Source organism: Nicotiana sylvestris, chromosome 5, assembly GCF_000393655.2.
Source record: "Nicotiana sylvestris chromosome 5, ASM39365v2, whole genome shotgun sequence".
Taxonomy (NCBI): domain Eukaryota; kingdom Viridiplantae; phylum Streptophyta; class Magnoliopsida; order Solanales; family Solanaceae; genus Nicotiana; species Nicotiana sylvestris.
Window position 1 is genome coordinate 60,561,866 of NC_091061.1, and position 20,953 is coordinate 60,582,818.

A 20,953-nucleotide genomic window follows, 5' to 3' on the forward strand; every position below is an offset into this window, starting at 1 on the left:
TTTCAGTTTCATATACAATTTATTCTTTGGCATACATATATATGTTGTATTTGCTAAAAATCAAATTTTTATCCTTTCACTGAGAATTTGAATAGTCTTGGGATGAACATAATTAATACTCGGAAATTATAGTCAACGGGCAATATTTAAAAAATTGTGAATTTCTTTTAAAAGAATTTAAAGACATCCCTTGAATATGAATTTCTCAGTATTTTCATATAAAATGTGTAGATACAACAAACAATTTGTGGAAAAATCCCTAATATCATTACAAATATTTTGCGCAATTAGGGATACGTTCGCGTACCCTGATTATATTTTTAAAAGCAAAATTCGGATTATGCGTACGCGCAATTTCGAGCGAATATTTAATAAAAGGATTTTTTCAAAGGCGTTAAATTAATTTCATAAAAACCCGCGATGTGCGGTTCAATATTAAAGAAAAATAAATATTCTTGATTCAACATAATCTCGAAAAATGATTGCTTAATAAATATATTGTCAAAAGTTATTGTGTACACGTACGCGTGACACAATTCCGCATTTTTTTAATTTATAACACGAATATACGTACGCGTAATTCGATTCAAAGAAGGGTCCTTAATCACAATAAGTAAAAGCGATAGAAAAATCACGTAACAAAACGTATTTAATAAAATCAAGATAATTAAGCCAATAATAAAAACAGTTAAGCGACCGTGCTAGAACCACGGAATTCGGAAATGCCTAACACCTTCTTCCGGATTAACAGAATTCCTTACTCAGGATTTCTGGTTCGCAGAATAATAAACATAGTCATATTCTCCTCGATTCAGGGATTAAAATTGGTGACTTGGGATGCCTTAAAATTCCCAGGTGGCGACTCTGAAACAAATAAACAAATCTCGTTTTGACTGTCCTTTAATTGGAGAAAACTCCTCACGCGCCCCGCGGGTGCGGTAAAAAGGAGGTGCGACAATATGTTCTATGTATTACTATTACATGCTACGAGGGGTTGTGTTTTGTTGGTTATATGCACACATGGTTCGGTTCTATTTGGGCCTTATAGCGGTATTTGAGCGAGATGGGTATTTGGGTGTTGCATGATTGATTGCACATTGGTTATGTTCTTTCGGGCTTGTGTGGCATTGTGTCATTTGCTTCTCCGTGGTTATGGTAATACACATTGTGTACTTGATGTTGAATTACTCATAGTTGTTGATTTTAAGCATTAGGGCTCGAGGTGTTTCATATGGATCGGTATTTGGATGGGTCACGCATTGCAAGGGAGTTATGATGAGTTATGATCTTTTGTGTTAGATTCATGTGTTATGGTTCTATGGTGCGTGATGGATTTTCAGCATTTCGTTGTGGCGGTACTTGTTGAGCTTGCAGGGTGGTTATCTCGTTTGAGTCATTTTCCATGTTTGAGTAGACTTGAATTTTTGCGTATTGGTGCACGGGTTGCACGGTTTGTGGTTTAAGGTTGTATTGGTGTGGCCTGTTAGTAGGGAGGTTGTATTTGTCAAGGTGAGGTTGTCGGACCTAGAATGAGTGCTATCAGATGTGATTGTGGTATATTTAGAAGGATAATGTCACTGATCAGCTCAGAAATTTGCTATAGTTCTTGTCGAAGGAGAGGGAGCTCCATGACTTGTTGATCTGATGAATGGTTATGAGTTCTGCGTGTTTCTTTCATCATCAATAATGTACGAAGGTTTTAGAACGAGGTTTTGTTTTATATGAGGTCAATTACCGGAATTGGGTTGTTTTGGGCAACTATTGTGATTGGAAATTCTTCTATGAGTATCTGAGTTATACGGTATATCAAGTGATTACATCTTAGGTTATGGTTACAGCTTGATTCAGCTTGTTCAGACTTATACAATGTGTAGATTGCGAGGTTCGGGTCTCGTAGGAAATTCCGGATGTTGGAAATTGGATTCTGTGGTTATGGGGTAAGGTTAAATTAATTATCTTCAGTGATGTTGTGTTGTCGAGCCTATATGAAATAGGGTGACGTGGGATCACCCCTGGGTATGTGCATTGTAAGGTTACACGGCAGTTTGGCAGCTTTGGAACAAGTCTAGGCACGTTCGAGGACGAAGGTATATTTAAGTGGGGGATGATACAATGACCCGACCGGTCGTTTCGAGCAACTGCACTTCACTCGGTGGTTTGAGGGCATTAGTAGCTCCTATGATGTATTATGACTTATGTGAATCATCTGTTTTGGTTTTCAGGTTATTCGTAATTGATTTGGAAAGATGATTCTCAACTAGAAAGCTTTAAATTGGAAGAGTTGACCAAGTTTGACTTTTTAGTATTTGGCCTTAGATTGGAGTTTTGATGGTTCAGTTAGCTCCGTTGAGTGATTTTGGACTAAGGAGCGCGTCTAGATTGTGGTTTGGAGGTTCGTAGTTGAATTTGTCTTGAAATGGCGAAAGTTGGATTTTTGGAAAGTTTGTCCGGGAGTGGACTTTTCGATATCAAATTCGGATTGTTGTTCCAGAAATTGGCATAGCTTCACTAAGTCATTTGAGACCTGTGTGCAAAATTTGGGTTCATTCTGGGTTGGTTTGCTTTGTTTCGGCACGAGTTATGGAAGTTGAAAAGTTTAAAGTTCATCAAGTTTGATTTGGGATGCGATTTATGATTTCATTGTTGTTATGTGTAATTTAAGGCCTCGAGTAGGTCCGTATTATGTTATGGGAATTTTTGGGTTACACGTGGTCCCAAGGGGTTCAGGCGTGTTTCAGATTGTTTTCGGACTATTTTTCCTTCATTTTGCATTGCTGGTTCTACAAAACTATGAGTAATCTGGATTCCATAATCGCAATCGCGGGGGCATGGATCGCGATCGCGTAGAGTTGTTTGAAGGCTGGGAGAAACTGTTCATCGCGTTCGCGAGTCCTTAGACGCATTCGCGTAGGTTGCTGCAATTTGAGAATCGCGTTCGAGTAAGCCTGCATGTGTAAGCGTAGTGTGTTTGACTAAGCTGGGCAATTGCTGCTTCTTCTTCGCGTTCGTAGTTCTCTGTACCCGATCGCATAGAGAATTTTTGGTGGCATTGTATTTTGTTCATCGCGAACGCGATGGATTTCCCGCATTCGCGTAAGATGATGCCTGGGCAGAAGTATAAAGTACTCTACTTCGAGGGTTTCGACCATTTTTACATTTCGAGAGCTATGGAGCTCGGATTGAGGCGATTCTTGAAACAATTATAACCATGTGGACTGGGTAAGTTTTCTCTACTCATTTTATATTTATATCATGAATATATCTTCATTTTCGACATTTGATTAAGGGTTCCAAAAGAGAAAATTGGGGGTTTTAGCCTAAAGCTTCATAAAGTGAATTTTTGAATTTTGAATATCGATTCGGAGTCGGATTTGAGTGAAACTTGTATGGTTAGACTAGTAATTGAATGGGTTGTTGCATTTTGTGAGTTTTGTCAGGTTTCGAGGTGCGGGCTCAGGTTGGACTTTTTGGATGATTTTGGGCTTTTGATTAAAGATTCAACATTTATCGATGGGCTTGTTTCCTTTGGCCTTATTTGATATATTTGAGTGGCTTTTTGCAACTTTTGAGCCGTTCGGAAATCGATACGCACGGGATGGCATTTTTGGAGCATTGGTTGGCTTGCTCGACATTCGATTTGCCTTGTTGAAGGTAAGTAACACTTCTAAACTTGGTGCTGAAGGTATGAAACCCCGAAATTACGTGCTATATGATTGTTTATGAGATGACGCACATGCTAGGTGATCGGCGTGTAGGCGTGCACCATGTGAATTGTGACTCTGTTATTTATATAGTATTGTATAGTTACCTGATATTACTTGTAACAATAAAATTTCTACGTACTTGAGCTATTAAGTTGTGATCCTTGTTAGAAAACAAGTTTAGGCTACATGTTTATACTGTTGGGACCCACTGAGGTCATTTTTGTTGTTGAGTTATCTGCTTCCATTACATTATATACTCATCTATACACATTCATATGCATATCATATCTCAGTCTCGATTACTATTTATTGACACATCACATCATCATTTTGGGATAGTTTCATGGCATTGTGAGCCCGAGAGACTGGAGAGATTGATGACTGAGTGAGGTCGAGGGATTAAGTGTGGGTGATATTATGGGATCGGGCTGCACGTCGCAGCATGTTATATATTAATACATTTATGGGATCTGGCTAGAATCCACATCGGTTATACTGATTAAAGATAGCGCTTGGGCTGAAGGAGCCGCTCCGGAGTCTGCACACACCCCCAGTAAGTGCGGTTAGTTATATTGACAAATGGATCTTCCTTTGATATGGATCTAGTCCGAAGAATTTATATACTTGGGGATGGATCTTCCCCACGGGTTAGATTTGACCCTACTCAGTACTGAGTGACTGGTGGTTAGTTGATGTATATATTCTAGGTTGGATCTTCCCTGGGCCGGATTGGCCATATACTGTACTGACTGATTGAGTATTATGAGTGGGAAGTGTGCGATGGTGAGTTTAAGTACTCTGAGAGTGTGAGTACATGAGTTCATCTCTGAGACACATTGCATTGACATGCACACATGACATACAGGTATAGAGATGCATTTTTCTTATGTTGTACGGTATCACATCATTATGACTTCTCACACATATTGACATATGGGCATAGAGAGGTATTTTACACTTGTTGTCTGGAAATAAAATGAAACATCTTATTTATTGTTGAAAGAATTTTTTGGAAAAATTACAGTTTTCGAACTTACTCGTATTTTCGACGATTTCGGTAAAGGATTTGGGTTTTACTGATATACTTGAAAAGTGGAACTATTTTTGGAAAACTACGAAAGAGTGGAGCATTTAATCTCTGAATTACTTCTTTTATTACTTGTTTATGTTGTGATAAAATGTTGTTAGCTATTGGTGTTGGACCCGACCTTTGTTCCAGCTCGTCACTACTTTCAACCTAAGGTTAAGTTTGTTACTTATTGAGTATATGGGATCCGTCTTACTCATACTACACTTCTACACCTTGCGTGTTGAAGACGTACATGTGTTCCGGTTGTAGCTGCATCTTGTTCATGGTAGCCTTAGAATATAAAAAATCTGTTTATGTACTTTTCGAACAGATGGTGTATTTATTTCATACCAGCTTTGCAAATTCTAATCTTAGAAGCGCATGATTTGTACTATCAGTCCTTGGGGAATGTATAAGTTTCAAATAATTTCTTCTATCTAATTGTTTTATTAATTTCATTGAAATTGGATAGTTATTAAACTTCTTATCTAGCGGGTTGGGTTAGATGCCATCACCACTAGTCAGTTTTTGGGTCGTGACAGAAATACACCCGAGGCCCCCAGGACACCGTCCAATCATACCAACCATTCCCAAAACATGATGCAAACTTGATCGAGTCCTCAAATTACACCAAACAACATCCTGACTAGGAATCAACGATCAAAACACCTCTTTCAACTTTCAAACTTCGCCGAATGCGTCTGAATTACACTTAAACATTCCGGAATGATACCAAACTTTACGTGCAAGTCACAAATCACAATACGAACCTATTCCAAGGCTCGGATTCCCAAACCGACATCAATAAAATCACAGTTCACTTCAAATCAATCTTAGAAAATTCTAAAACCTTCAAAATGCCAACTTTTCACAATAAACGCTGAAATGCTTCCGAATGCTATAATTGTTACATGTTTTTACTTGACTTCTATGCTATATTTGTTACTTGTCATTTAATTGTTACTTTGCATTTATTTATTCATTCCTCGCACGATTTCTGCATATTTGCTACCTATTTTTACTTGCCTTAATTATAAATTTTGATTGTCACATGTTTTTCTATTTTTATTGCTCTTATATTATTTGATACGCTCTATCATGTTGTTTCACTTATGTGAGTTGTTTAATTGTTTTGTACTGATGAGTTGGTAATGATTGAGAGTTCGAGATTTTAGATATTCTCTGATTATTCTTTGGTTCTTGTTTTCTGGTACATTTACCTTCTTCATGTTGATATTTTTAAAATATTGTTGTTGCATTGTTTATGTTGATGATTTGAAATTATTTGGGGAGAGGGTTGCACACCGCAATAAAAATTGAATGGTATTGATATTGTATGAAAGAACAAGGACGAATTTTGATATGAACAGATGATGATATGCTAGGATTGGGTTGCGCGCCACAAAGGATTTGATATGCTGAAATTGTTTTGATTATTGAGTTATCCTCGGTATTGTGATATGAGACTTGAGACTTTGTTATTCTGGCTTCTCTAGTAGTTGACCTTCGGGTTCATATATATGAGTTTATTGCTTTATTTCCATTCATATTTTCTATTATAATTATTTCGTACAAGTTATTTGTAAGGGACTTGCCATAGCCTCGTCACTACTTCGTCGAAGTTAGGATCAACACTTAGAGAGTACATGGGGTCAGTTGTACGCATACTACACTTCTGTACTTCTTGTGCAGATACTGGTGCGGGTCCCAGCAGCGCGTGGCGAGACTGCTCGGACTCACCTACTTTAGGAGACTTGAGGTATAGCTGTTTGGCGTCCGCAGTCCTGCAAGTCCCCTTTCCATTATACGTTTACTATTTATTTAGCTTCAAACAGTTGTATTTTGTTCACACTTTCTCCGTAGTACTCTAGATACTCATGTATTCGCGATTCCAGATTCTGGGATATGTTTAGACTTTGTCATTTAGTATTTTATTAATCTATTTCAAATGAATATAGTTGTTATTATTTATGTTTTGATCTTCAATTGTTAAAACTGGTTATGAAATTTAGCTGACGTTGGCTTGCCTAACAAATAATATGTTAGGCGCCTTCATGATTTAGGGGATAGGATTCTAGGTCGTGACAATATAAAACTGACAGTGTGAAATATAAAAAAATACTTGTATGCAAAGATTTAATAAACATATACATCAGTTTCTCCTTCTATGTTTTTTAATTATTGACTTTAACGACATGTTTTCCCTTTCTCTCGGAAGCAACACCACTAATTTTTCTTCTCTTTTCTACTTTTGTGTTGTGCACCGAAATTTTAGAAATATCAACAATTGTCGCTCTTTTTGTAGATTGTGCACCTTCAACTTATTTCATGGGGTCATTGCATAGTTTGGTTCCATGGTAGAAACTTCTTGTTGCTTGATGTGCAAATCAAAAGATGGCCCATCAAAATTGAGGGCAGTAATGGGCATACTTCGGGTAACCCTCTTCGAAGTTCTTAATCATTCATTAAAGTTAAAAATTGAACCTTCTTCACAAAACCCTAACAATGGCTAAAATAAACTTACTATTATTATAAATAGAAGATTGACAGCGAAAGGTAGAATACTACCACCCAAAATCTTTACCTATTTGTAAGAGAGCACTTTCTAGGAATAAAATCGTTGTTGTATTTCAGGGATTTGAGAATCTTACTAACAGAGAGAGAGAGTGTCTGAATTCGTGGAGGAGAATGAGAGAGAAAGAGAATTGTCGTATTTCACGCCATAACGGTAGATTAAATAATAAATACGTATTTTGCTATAAAATATAAAAGATAACTATAAAATATAATATTTTTAATATATTTTGATTTATAATAAATAGGGTACAATATTTAGCTATAGCATGTAAAATTTCGTAAAAAGAAAGATAACTTTTAGTTATGTGACTAATACTTTCTTGTATTATGCATACTCCCCTTTCCTCTTTCAAGTGCGTGGAACTATTTCCGAGGTAAAAGGCCAATTACCACTCTTCAATAAAATTTACATGTGAACAAAAAATTTAACAAGTGAAACTATTATACTCTACCTCTTACCCTTTTTCTATCAGAAAACATGTAGAATATATATATATATATATATATATATATATATATATATATATATATATTACACTATTTACTTTATTTCTTGTTTGTCATGACCAAGATCCAATCTTGCTTTCTTGCTTTTTCGGAGTTTATGTCTAATAAGTTATAATATAATTTTCTAAAAATGCATGGCATAGGAGTACGGTCACACATCGTATCGGAGTAGGGTGGATGATGTGGAGGCTCGCTTCCGGTGTCTTGTGTGACAAGAATGTATTTGTCGAGACTTAAGGTTAAGTTATACAAGGCAGTGATTAGACCGGTAATATTGTATGGGGCAGAGTGTTGGCCAATCAAAAACTCCTATGTCCAGCATATGAAAATAGTGGAAATGAGCATGTTGAGATGGATGTGTGGGCATACTATGTTGGATAGAATTAGGAATGAAGTTATTCGGGACAAGGTGGGAGTGGCCCCTGTGGAGGTAAAGATGCGTGAGGCGAGGTTGAGATGGTTCGGGCATGTTAAGAGGAGAAGCACAGATGCCCGGATGCCCAGTTAGGTGATGTGAAAGGTCGTCCTTGGGAGGTGAGAGGAGGGATAGAGGCATGCCAAAGAAGTCTTGGGGAGAGGTGATCAGGCAGGACATGGCGCAACTTGAGCTAACCAAGGACATGACCCTGGATAGAAGGGTGTGGAGGTTGAAGATTAGGATAAAAGGTTAGTAGGTAGTCGTGCGTTTCCCTTTGTCTTCTCTAGTTCGATAGTATTAGTGCTAGTACGGTACCCTTTTTTCCTTAGTTTGCTATATTCGCTTATCTTGTTCCGTTATTACTTGCCATCGGTAATTCTATAGTTTTCTAGCAGTACTTTATTTATATTCTCGTTTGCTCCCTTGGATTTAGTTTTCTAAATATATTATCTTGCTATTACTTGTTATCAGTACCTCTTTCATATTTTCTATTGCTATCTTCGATTTTGTTTTCTAATTATTTGTCTTGTTATTACTTGCTATCAGGGCTTCTTTTACCTTCTTTAGCCGAGGGTCTATCGGAAATAGTCTCTCTACCCTTCCAAGGTAAGGGTAAGGTTGCGTACATCCTACCATCTGCAGACCCTACTTGTGGGATTACACTAGGTGGTTGTTGTTGTTGCATGGTTTAGGAGTACTATAGATAAAATATATTGCGCACTCCATCACGATTCGAAATCCATCTAGTCGTAATGGCACCTAATACAACTCGTTAGATAAGACATTAATAGTCAACACAAATCAAACGAGAACAATAAAAATCAATAAATGATTTTCTATATAAAAACTCAATGATTGGTAGTACAAGTCATGAGCCACTAAGACATAGATTTACAAAGATGGTATAAAAATAAATACAACATCTTTTTGAAGTGTACATAAATAGAATTCATATCTAAAAATACCAAGTATGAGTGGCAGTTGTGTCCGGACAAAAGGTACATCTTCAATGCCAGCTCCCGCGATATGTAGAAGCATCGGCTCAAGGATGTACATGTAAGGTGCATAATTGTAGTATGATACAACTGGCCCTATGTACTCAATAAGTAACAAAGCTAATCTCATATTGAAAGCAGTGACAAGCTCAGAAGAAGGTCAATGTTCAACACAAGTGATCCATAACAATACAAGATATAATGATAATAGTAACCGCAATTACTCAAAGTTATCATGTTCAGCTTGTTCACAAATACAGGGAAATTAGACATACTTTACAAGTAATACAGTTAAAGCTCAAATCTTTTACCAAAGTCACTAAAATATGAGTTTATCAGAGAACTGAGGTTTTTCCAAACTTTCACCATCAGATAAGACTTTTTATTTTTCCAGTTAGCATGAGAAAAATACATCTCTCTGCCTAAATGTCGAGTATACATGTCAAGTCAATAACACCATATTGCCATATAGCATGAAGAAAGTGCATCTCTATGCATACATGTCAAGTCAATAATATCATAGTAAATCATCAAGTACACTCACTCTCACCACACTCAAGGTGTCTAGCTTAATGGTACTGTACGGATGCCAGGAATAAATTCCCCTCATCAAAATATGAATATTTCACATTTGCCTGTGCTCACTGTAAGATAAGACTCTAGAGAGGTAGATCCTGGCCTAAATGCTAATTAATATCCCATAGCCCAATCGTGGGGTCTAGTGCACACGTCGCCCCTAATCAGTACTAATTAGCCCAATGTGAGGACTGGCATACACGTCACCTCAATACCAATTTAATAGTTGCAATATGAAACCTGATAAAATATCAATCCATTGCAGTGTGAAATTCGATCACACATAACTCACAACATGGCTCTATGGCTGATAACTAGGGATTATGATGCATTTTACACTCCTTCTTGCTTAAGTTTTGATTAGAAATGTGTACAAAATAGTCTCAAAGGCTCACAAGTTGTGCTTGATTGCAGGTTTAATTAAAAAGGTAGCAAGGTGTCAAAAACTAGCTCAAAAAAGGAGTGAAACTTGCACAAGTACCAAGATAAGACCAAGCTCAGTCAAACAGGGCCAGTGCGGCCGCATGCCATTCTGTGCGGTTTGCAAAGATGAAATTCAGAGAGTATGCTTTTCAGGCCACCAGGCAATGCGGCAACAAAGGGTTTTGTGCGGTCCGCATTGGGTTCATTGCGGCCACACTCAATTTCGTGCAGTCCGCAGAGCTCATGTGCAAAGAGATGACAATTTGGAGGAACTGGCCAATGCGGACCGCAGTCCTTTTTGTGCGGACCGCAGTAGAAGCCACCGCGACTGCGGTGTATTTTGTGATGTCCGCGGTGGCCAACTTTAGAGAGCAGAATAGTCAAGCCAAGATCCTTAGTGCGGCCGCACTCGATTTTGTGCGGTTCGCAATAGCCCCGCAGGTGTATTTTTGTCCAGAATTTTCAGCCTATTATAAATAGTTTCTTTTCCCATTTTTAGGTTATCAGATAGTTTTGGACGTAGAGTTGCGCTCGTGAACTCATTACTTTTACTATTTTGAGTAATTTTAGCTTAGTTTCAACATTGAATCTTCAAGTTTTATTTAACAATTAATTATTATGGGCTTCTCTTCATCTATTGCGTTGTTTTCTTCTCTAATTATGAGTAGCTAGACCCATTAGATAGGGTTGTGGCTCAACCCTAGTGTGGATAATTGATGGGTCTTGTGTTTTGATGCTTGATTGTCTATGAGTGTTTGATATTTGGGCTAATTTAGGATTTTAATGTGGAATTAGAGTCACACCTCCTTTTTTACCTACACCCGCGTAAAGAGGATGTATAAGGGAGTTTTTCCAATAAAGGACAATCGAAACGGGATTTATTATTAAAAGATTCAGAGTCGCCACTTGGGATAATTTATGGTGTCCCAAGTTACCAGTTCAAATCCCGAATCGAGGAAAAGATTGACTCTGTTTAATAGTCCGCGAACCAGAAATTCGGGTAAGGAATTCTGTTAACCCGGGAGAAGGTGTTAGGCACTCCCGAGTTCCGTGGTTCTAGCACGGCCTATTTATCTGATTTTAACACATTTTTAAGCCTATGTGCATTTTAACTTTTGAAAACTGCTTTTGCTCAATTAATAGGAAGATTTCAAGATTATTTAAAACATATCGCAAACCACGTCACATGAAATGCACTCATGGTTCACTACACGCCTTATTTAACCTTGTTAAAATTTGGAGTTGGGTCACATGAAATGGACACCCGAGTTTAAGAAAATAATTTATTAAAATAACGCGCTTAAAACAATTACGCATTTTTAACTTTGCAAGGGTCATGAAACATTTGTTAAATAGCGCGCCTCGATATTTAAAGAGTTAAAATTAATAATTAAGCGAGGGCCATGCGTTTGAAGATTTTATTCGGCATGGCACACGTCGATCCCAATTTACTGCCGTAACCGATTAAACATCCAAATGTTCGACATATTAACAGAACAAAGTCATGACCCATTTTTCATACTAAACTTTACGACACATTGGATAAAAATATTTATGGAATAGAGTGAGCTAAATATAAAAATGAATATCCAAAACTTCCTGAGCTAAATTAATTAATTCAGCAACTTGCACCAAATATTTATTTTAGCACGCTATCACAAAAATGAACAACACGAGCGTATGAGCAAACATATTAAAATCCATGGCAATGATAACTTCGTCCATCCAAGGTTCAAATACACATAAAAGAACACCCAATATCATTCATTCAATCAAGAGGGAAACACAAACAACACCAGTGGAAATCTCAAAGTTTTCTCACGTAACAGTAAATAAGAATAAAATCAAACTGAACAAATAACTCAAACATCCATATAACAGTGAACACCAAAGTTGACGGAAGTACACTATTAAGCAAACGGAGTATGAAAAATGAGCAACCAAACCTCAAAATGGATCAATACATTAGTTGTGACGCAACGTTAAACTCAAACGCGATGAACCATGGACGGAGCCCTCGAACGGCAACTTCGACATGCAACTGAAACAGACCTCACATGTACTAGAAGTGAGCTATCGGAAAACATGTATATATGGTCAATCCCGTCGTCCCCGTCGCAGCAATAATAGAGAAACGGGAGACGAGGGAGAAAGAGGAACAGTAACCGGCGATGAAGATGAAGGAGGCGATGGCTGTTGCTGGTGTTTGGAGGTTTTCTTCTTAGGGTTCTCTAGTGTTCATGGAAAAGAAGAACATGTTAGGGGAAGGGAAGAGGTCGTGTGCGTTTCGGCTGGTTTCAGCTATCATTTTGTTGTGTTTTTAGCTCCTAGGCATTAGATTAGCTCTTCAGGTCCCCTCTTCTCAATAAGGGTTGATGGTTGTGTGTTCTTGGGTGAGGGGGTCACGAAGAAGAAGAGGCTCAGGGTCGTTCGGGGGTGGGGTGGTTCGAGGGAGATGAACTTTAGGGGTGGGTCGTTCGGAGAAGACGAAATCAGGGGGGGTGGGTCTCTTGTGTATTTCTGCTTTTTGTTCTTGTTTGCTGAAGAAGATTAAAATGAAAGGGGGTGCTTGTGAAGAAAACGAAGTAGGGGGGATCCGTTAAAAGCTGCGCTCCCTTCTCATTCAGCCACTAGACTTATGTATATATATCTAGGTCTAGTTTATTTTTGTGTATTTGTCAATTAGTCCCTAGGTCTTTTTGTGTTAAGTGACTTTAGGGTCTTTTTATTTATTTTTTGTTCTAAAGAAGAGTCTAGAAGGGTCCCAGGCTTAATGGACTAATCTGAATTGGGCCAAGAACTGGGTTCTAAAACTCTTAAAATTATGATCCAACACCTTAATCGACTCCTTTTAAAATAAGATAAAAATTACTACACAATGCGAAAGCTAACATGAAACTATTATATATTTTTTGTATTTTCAAAATTATATAAAGATAAAAATAAGTACTATTTTTGTATATTTTTTATTTAAATTTATGAAAGATACGTAAGCTAAAAATATATTTTTTCGTAATTTTCCATTTTTATGACGAAAATAAAGTAAAGAAGTTAAAAATAGTTGAAATAACTATATTAGGCCTAAATTAAATATTTACATGCTAAAATATGAAAAATCTTGGGAAGGGTCAAAAATCATATGTCTACAGCTGCCCCTCTTTGACTGGAAACGCGAAGCGTTTTCGGATAAAGAACGACTAGACAAGTATTTTAATCCGACCCTTATTTAAAGAAACCAAAACTAAGAGAGAGAGGAATGTGACCGAGACCTGGTATCTGAGCTGCCTACATATCCTTGGCTATAAAGGAATCAGGCCACGTGTAGTTCAGAGATGAGTGAGATGACGGAGTATGTCGAGGTGGAGATCCGGTCGAGGTGCCGTTCCGTCGAGTTTCCGGTCCGCGGTTCCTGTTATTACATCAAAAATCAAAACATGACAAAGACTAACTAAACCTATCAACTACGAGTTACAAGATTCCTATCTATAACACTTTTGAAGCTTGATCTTGAGTCTTGAATGGCTCTTCATGCAGACTTTAAATTTGAACCTTGGTGCTTGTTAGCTGCAGGTGCTAGGTCGTTCTTCTTCATATTTTCAGACCAAGACCGGACATGTGGTGCTTGTGACCTCGGCCATGTCTTGAACAGCTCACATCCTTCATCAACTTCTGCATTTGGATTGACTTCTTGCCTTTCTCCATTTTTTTCTTTATTGTGACTAACTTCTGTTGATCACCTCGGACTGTTGACTCGCATTTTTGCCGCGTGCTTCTTTGGCTGCTGACTTGAATCGCAATCTGAGATGCTTTTCCTTTTTCTTCAGGTGGACGCCTGATTGTTGAACTTGAATTGTATTCTCGTGCTCTCCAGGTAGGCTCCTGACTGCTAACTTGAAATGTATTCCCTGCTCTCCAGGCGGGCTCCTAATTGCTGAACTTGAAACATATTCCCATGCTCTCCAGGCGGGCTCCTGACTGCTGAACATGAATGTATTCCCTGCTCTCCAGGCGGGCTCCTAACTTCAACAAAATAGACAAAAACAAAGAAAATTTTTCTGCCCCAGTTTGGGTATCTGGGCACATATGTAAGTATAGAACGAACCACATTACCAAATATCAATAAGTACTTGAAAGTTAAAACTTAAGTTATACTCCCTTGTTCTCCATGTGGGCTCCTGATTGCTGACTTGAAACGTATTCCCTGCTCTTCAGGTGGGCTCCTGACTGCTGAACTTGAATGTATTCCCTGCTCTCCAGGCGGGCTCCTGACTGCTGAACTCAAATGTATTCCCTGCTCTCCAGGCGGGCTCCTGACTGCTAACTTGAATGTATTCCCTGCTCTCCAGGCAGGCTCCTGACTGCTGAAGTTGAATGTATTACCTGCTCTCCAGGCGGGCTCCTGACTTCAACAAAATAGACAAAATAAAGAAAACTTTTCTGCCCCAGTTTGGATATCTGGGCGCATATGTAAGTGTAAAACGAACCACATTGCCAAATATCAAAAAGAACTTGTAAGCTAAAACTTGAATTGTACTCCCTTGTTCTCCAGGTGGACTCCTGATTGCTGACTTGAAATTTATTCTCTGCTTTCCAGGCGGGCTCCTGACTGCTGATTTGAAATGTATTCCCTGCTCTCCAGGCGGGCTCCTGACTGTTGATTTGAAATGTATTCCCTGCTCTCTAGGCGGGCTCTTGACTACTGACTTGAAAATTATTCCCTGCTCTCCAAGTGGGCTTCTGACTGTTGACTTGAAATATATTCCCTGCTCTCCAGGCGAACTCCTGACTGCTGACCTGAAATGTATTCCCTGCTCTCCAGATGGGCTCCTGGCTTCAACAAAATAAACAAAACAAAGAATATTTTCTGCCCCAGTTTGGTAGTTGGGCACATATGTGAGTGTTAAACTGAATCATATTACCAAATATTACTAAGAATTTGAAAGCTAGGTCCCATTATCCAGGGGTCCTTACAACTCTTAATTGAACGACAATTTTAAATCTAAGCTATATCATTTAAAGGCATGACTTCCGCTACATCTTGTTATCTAAGAAGGTCTTAAACTACTCCCCATTATCCAGGAGGGTCCTGAAAATCAAAGGTCAGGTTTTATCTTAAGGGTGACAACTTTCATGGCTGAATTATACTACCTACAGCAGAGTCTACGCTAAATGTTGTTATCTAATCAAAATCTTAAAGCTAAGTCCCATTTTTCAGGAGGGTCCTGGAAACTCCTAACTACATCCTATCTTAAACAATGCAAACTTTGAAACCAACTTATATTCCTTGGGGTACATTTACGCTACTTATGATTGTTTTGATTTTTAAACTAGGTCCCATTTTACAGGAGGGTCCTGAAAAATCCTAATTGAATCCTATCTTAAGCATGCAAACTTTGAAACCAACTTATATTCCTTTGTGGTACATTTATGCTAGATTATGCTACTCATAATGGTTTTGAATTTTAAACTAGGCCACATTTTCCAGGAAGGTCCTGAGAGTTTACGGTCAAACCTGTCTGGTGCTCGCTTTTCCTTGCGTAGGGTTTCTCCGAAACGAACGACTCTGCCCCTGTTTCAATCAAAGAAAAATCTTGTCAGTTTAAAATGCAGTGGTTGGTTTGTGGCCTTGACTTTGAGGGCGATTGCTCCTCCACTTCCCATGATAACTTTGACTTCTACTGAAGACCTTGCTAACCACTTTCTCTGTCATCCTTATCATAGAAAATACCTCTTCTCCGTTCAGACCCAATACCCTTTATCTGTTGCATTGCTCCATGAACTGACATTTACCAACCTTTGTATTTCACCAAAAATACCTGTGATTCATCCACCTAACACCCTCCATCTGTTGTATCGTGTTCTTGTGTTGACATGAATTCCAAAGCATGTTAATTGCTCTCCACTTAGTGCGCATGTTATTCCTTCCTGACTTAAATCACTGGCCTTGGCCTTGAAGTCTATTGTTCCCTCACTTGTCACGATAACTTTGATTTCTGCTTGGAATATCTTACTTGTCACTGGTTAAACACTTTCTTTGTTGATCTCATCCCAAAGAATACCTTTGACCCGTTCACCCAACATCCTCTATCTGTTGCACTGTTCGCGAATTGAAATATACCAAACCTTTGTATTTCTCATGGACCCCAAAGCATGTTGATTGTTACCAACTCAGTGTTCTTGTTGTTCTTTCCTAACTTATGCCACTTTGATGTGCTGGACAGATCCCGTTTTGTGCAATTGGAAAGCTGGTGGAAAATTTTGAGGTCATTTCTCACTTATTCTGACCAAACGGACTCAGGAAAAAGAAGTAACCAAGACAAAAAGAATAGAGTAAAGGACAAAGGAAAGAGATGATTCCTAACAAGAAAACTACAAAGTAGAAACCTATCAAATGTGGATACCAACTCTAATGACCATGACATGCGCATGTTGATTAAGTGGCCTAATCTGTCAAACAAGTCTGATGTTCAACTCTTGTTATACCCCTGAACCGTGAAACTAGACTTCAATGCTCCGGTTATCCAATCTGATTCACAATCCTTATTCGACTTGTAGTGCCCGAAGGGTTTTCACCATCAAGCCTCTCTCATTCTGTTCTTTCTCTCAACTTACCGTCGCCTTACGGTGCCCACGAGGGTTTTCACCAATAAGACTCTCTCATTTTCATTATTTTTCTACTTGGACCAGAGTGTTGCCCCTGATATGAATTACCTCTCCTTGCTTGACTTGGCATCTCTTGAAGACTGATCGGAAGGTCTTTCTTTGGACCGTAACGTGGGCTTTTGGATAGGGTTAAAAAGAAAGGATATCAAAGGCTCAAAACAATTCACCTGGGTTCAAAATTACAACTTTCAGAATCATATTTCTTATAACAACCACAACTTCTGCCCCAGTTTCTTGTTTGGGGAATTTTGGATTTTTATTTTGATGAGACCGAACTGTGAGGCTAGCTACGTATCCTTAAAAGTAATCAGGTCGAATGTAGTTCATGTCATAGAAATTACTTTGTTGTTGTGATTTTCTCTTTTCTCTTTCTTTTCTTTCTCTTTTTTGCTTTCTTTTTCTCTTTTTGTTGTTTTTCTTTTTTTTTTCTTTTCATTCTTTTCTTTCTCTTTTTTTCTTTTTTTTTCTTTTTTTCGATTTTCATTTTTCTTCTCTCCCTTTTCGTTCTTTTCTTTTCTCCTTTTCCTTTACTTATCTTTCATGCTTGTGTTTCTGATCTTTGCTACTGATTCCGAAAGAGGGGTATGAAAGAAAATAAATAAGGCTCAAAGGGGTAACGAAGGATAAGGTGTTTAGATAGCAGAACAAAATGTCTTCGTCATTCCAATCTTCAAAATATGCCAAGTACAAACAACACAATTAAACTAACCAAGGAAAGCATTTGTAACACCTTTTAATTGTATCAGACTTGATAACCATATCCACACATTCGCCTTCTACATCTGTTAAATACAAAGAACCATTGGACAACACTCTCGTTACAATGAACGGCCCCTGCCAATTTGGGGCACACTTGCCTTTAGCTTCAACCTGATGCGGTAGGATGTGTTTCAATAGTATTTCGTTTTGTTCTATCTGCCCCAATTTCACACAATTCGGGCTTGAAGCGATCTCAAAATGCCTTTATTTATTTCCCTCACATGTCCTTACATCTTCAATATTGTTTCATTGCTTCGTGATCAAACTGACTTTTAAAACCAAGCTGAGAATTACACGTGCATGTCATGTCACTAGAGTTAACAGGAAAAGAACTATGAAAATAAAAGAGAACTAAACGAAAATGACTAGAAACTATAGAAAACAGAAAATTGCATTAGACAGATGATGAAAAGAGTTTGGACAATAAAACAGACAAACTAAACTGGGGTTACAAACCTAGAACAAATCTAGAAAACACTAAGTGAGATAATACGACTAAAGGAACTAGACAAAATAACGGATAGAAGGATTTGAGTCACAAGACGATGTCCGGATTACAACCCTGCAATAATACGGACAACAGAAATGACAACAAACTAAACCACCAAAAGCTCCTATCCGGCTGACCAAGAAATGGAGCATCTTTCCAATTACCAAGCATGGTATCTTAGCCACTGAATTCTGCATCAGCAATACTAGGACCTCCACAAGTCTTCATCACATTGTTCTTAACAAATTGCTTTTGGGTTCCTTTTGCCGGGTCGTTCTTAAGAGCAACCCCTGATAGCGTTGAAAGCTTAGTAGCACATGGGCTTCCGAGGCTCCCAGAAAAATCCTCACATTCCTTTTCAAAATAAACCATACCCACCATATGCGTCTCATTATGCACAGGCGATGGACTTTGGCTAGTGTCTGCTGCATCTGGATTTTGCACGACAATGTCGCCTGCATCAATAAGCTTCTGAATCGCATTCTTCAGATTCCAACACTTCTTTATGTCATTCCCCGGGGCATATGAGCAATAGGTGCACCTTTGAGAAAAACAAAACTTCTTTGGAAGAGGGTTTGGAATTTTTATCTGGGTCGGCTTCAACATGTCCAATTTCCTTAGCCTCTGGAACAGACTGGCATATGACACTCCCAATGGAGTGAATGTTTTCTTCTTCTGTAACCTCTCGTTCTTAAAGGCTTGACTGGGCTGAAAACCTGATCCAGGAGGGTTTCGGTAGGCTCGTGGGGGTAGATAGGCATTTTGTGGAGCTGGGTACTAGGAGAGTGATGTACGACATTCGGAGTTGTGGAGAGAAGTGGCATTGGGGAGGATCATCTGGTGCACAAGGATATCCACGGGGACGATGTCGAGGCTGGAAGTGTTGATCGGGAAAGTCCATTGGATCATCTTTTATGTTTCTCTTTCTTCCACAGAAGCTTACTGGGATGTTCTGAATGTTTTTCGAACAACTCAGGATTTTGCCTGACTTGATTCCCTCTTCTACTAGCTCCCCTATTTTTAACACATCTTTGCAAGGCTTTCCCAAGGACGGGATCAAATGACTGAAGTAGGTGGGCCCCTGGTCTTGTAGGAAAATCTCAACCATTTTTTCTTCACCAATCAGGGTATTGACTCGAGCAGCTTGCTCCCTCCATCTAATCCCAAACTCCCTAAAGCTTTCCTCTGGTTTCTTTTCCATTTTAGATAGGGAGGAGCGGTCTGGGGTAACACCTGATCTGTATTGAAAGTATCGAACAAAATCTTGAGCCATGTCACCCAATATAGGCTACTTACCAACATCTTGACGATTATGCCATTCCAAAGATGCCCCGGTCAGGCTTTCACTGAAGTACGCCATCAACAAATCATCTTTCTCGCCAACACTTCTCATTTCACTGCAATAATCCCTCAAATGGGCTATCGGATCTCCATACCCATCATAAAGTTAAATCTTGGCACTTTGAATCCCGCGGGTAAGCGAACGTCAGGGGATACATACAGTTCTTTGTAAGCCATGCTACCCTGGTCTCCCCTTCCTTGTTTGTTCTTTAAGGATTGTTCTATGCCTTTCAGCCTCCTGGGTATCCCATATTGCCCTTTTCTTCCTGTGAACTCTTCATTTACAGCATGAGGCCCATCCCGCGGACCCTGCTTGTATGAGTCAAGAACCTTGTGGGCAACCTTTGAGGGGTAATATTGGGCATCATGAGCTTTGAGTGGGTGTTCATTGTTGGGGATGGTGGATAAGACACGAGGGCAATTTTTAGGAAAGGTAATTGGAAGATGAGTGACGGAGCTACTAGGGTGGTTGTGAAAGCCATGATAAGCGGGTGGATCTGGAGAATATGGGGGATCATCTAGCACTATGACTGGTGTTTGGGTAAGGGTAGCATTTAGGAAGCTAGGTGGTGGCAGGGGTGGTACCTTCCCAGTCATCCAGGCCTGATACATGTCCGTCATGTGTTGTCTCAACATCTTTACCTCTTCAACTAACCCATTGTCTTGTTCAGCCAACTGCTTTCGGGCCCCGGTATCAACCAATTCAGTTCTGTTGTTGTCTGCCATTGCCTTTTGACTTTCTGTTGTAGAGAAGAGTTACCACTTTAAAAACCACAAACCAACCACCCTTCTGCTATGAATATAACAAAATGAAGCCATCACGTTAGCGTTAGGGCATTTAACATAAGATAATCTCAATTTATGTACAATGCACCTAGCCACAATTATCGGTTCTAAAATGACTTCGAGGGTACAAAGGTCAGTTGGCATCATCCCATTTTGTTCATTTCAACCTCTCTTTTCTTTGTTTTTCTAGCCCTTCTTAACTCGCTCATTTTCCTTCCCCTTTTTCTTTCTGATTATCGCTCTTTTTCTTCCTTCTCATTTCTCACATCCCATGACTTCACCCCCCCCCCTTTTTCCTTTTGTTTTTTCTTTTCTTTTTTTTCCTTTAAATAATAATAAAAAAATGATTTGATCGAACCCTATGTAGGTTGCCTACGTATCATGACCCCACATGAATCATATATTTGCATAGTTCTGGAAGATCAGGAATAAAGGAAACAAACGGACGTTCTCTATTTCTTTTTCTTTTTCTTTTCTTTTTACCTTAATGACTACTCTGCTGAGGAAAGAGAAACAAATGTAGCAAATCTTTTTTTTTTGAATTTTCTAAACTTAATGTTCTATAACCTATTTTAAACTCAAGCTTAACGATTTTTTTTTTCTTTTTTTTTGAAACAAATACTCTATTAAGGAAAAACTCTAGAA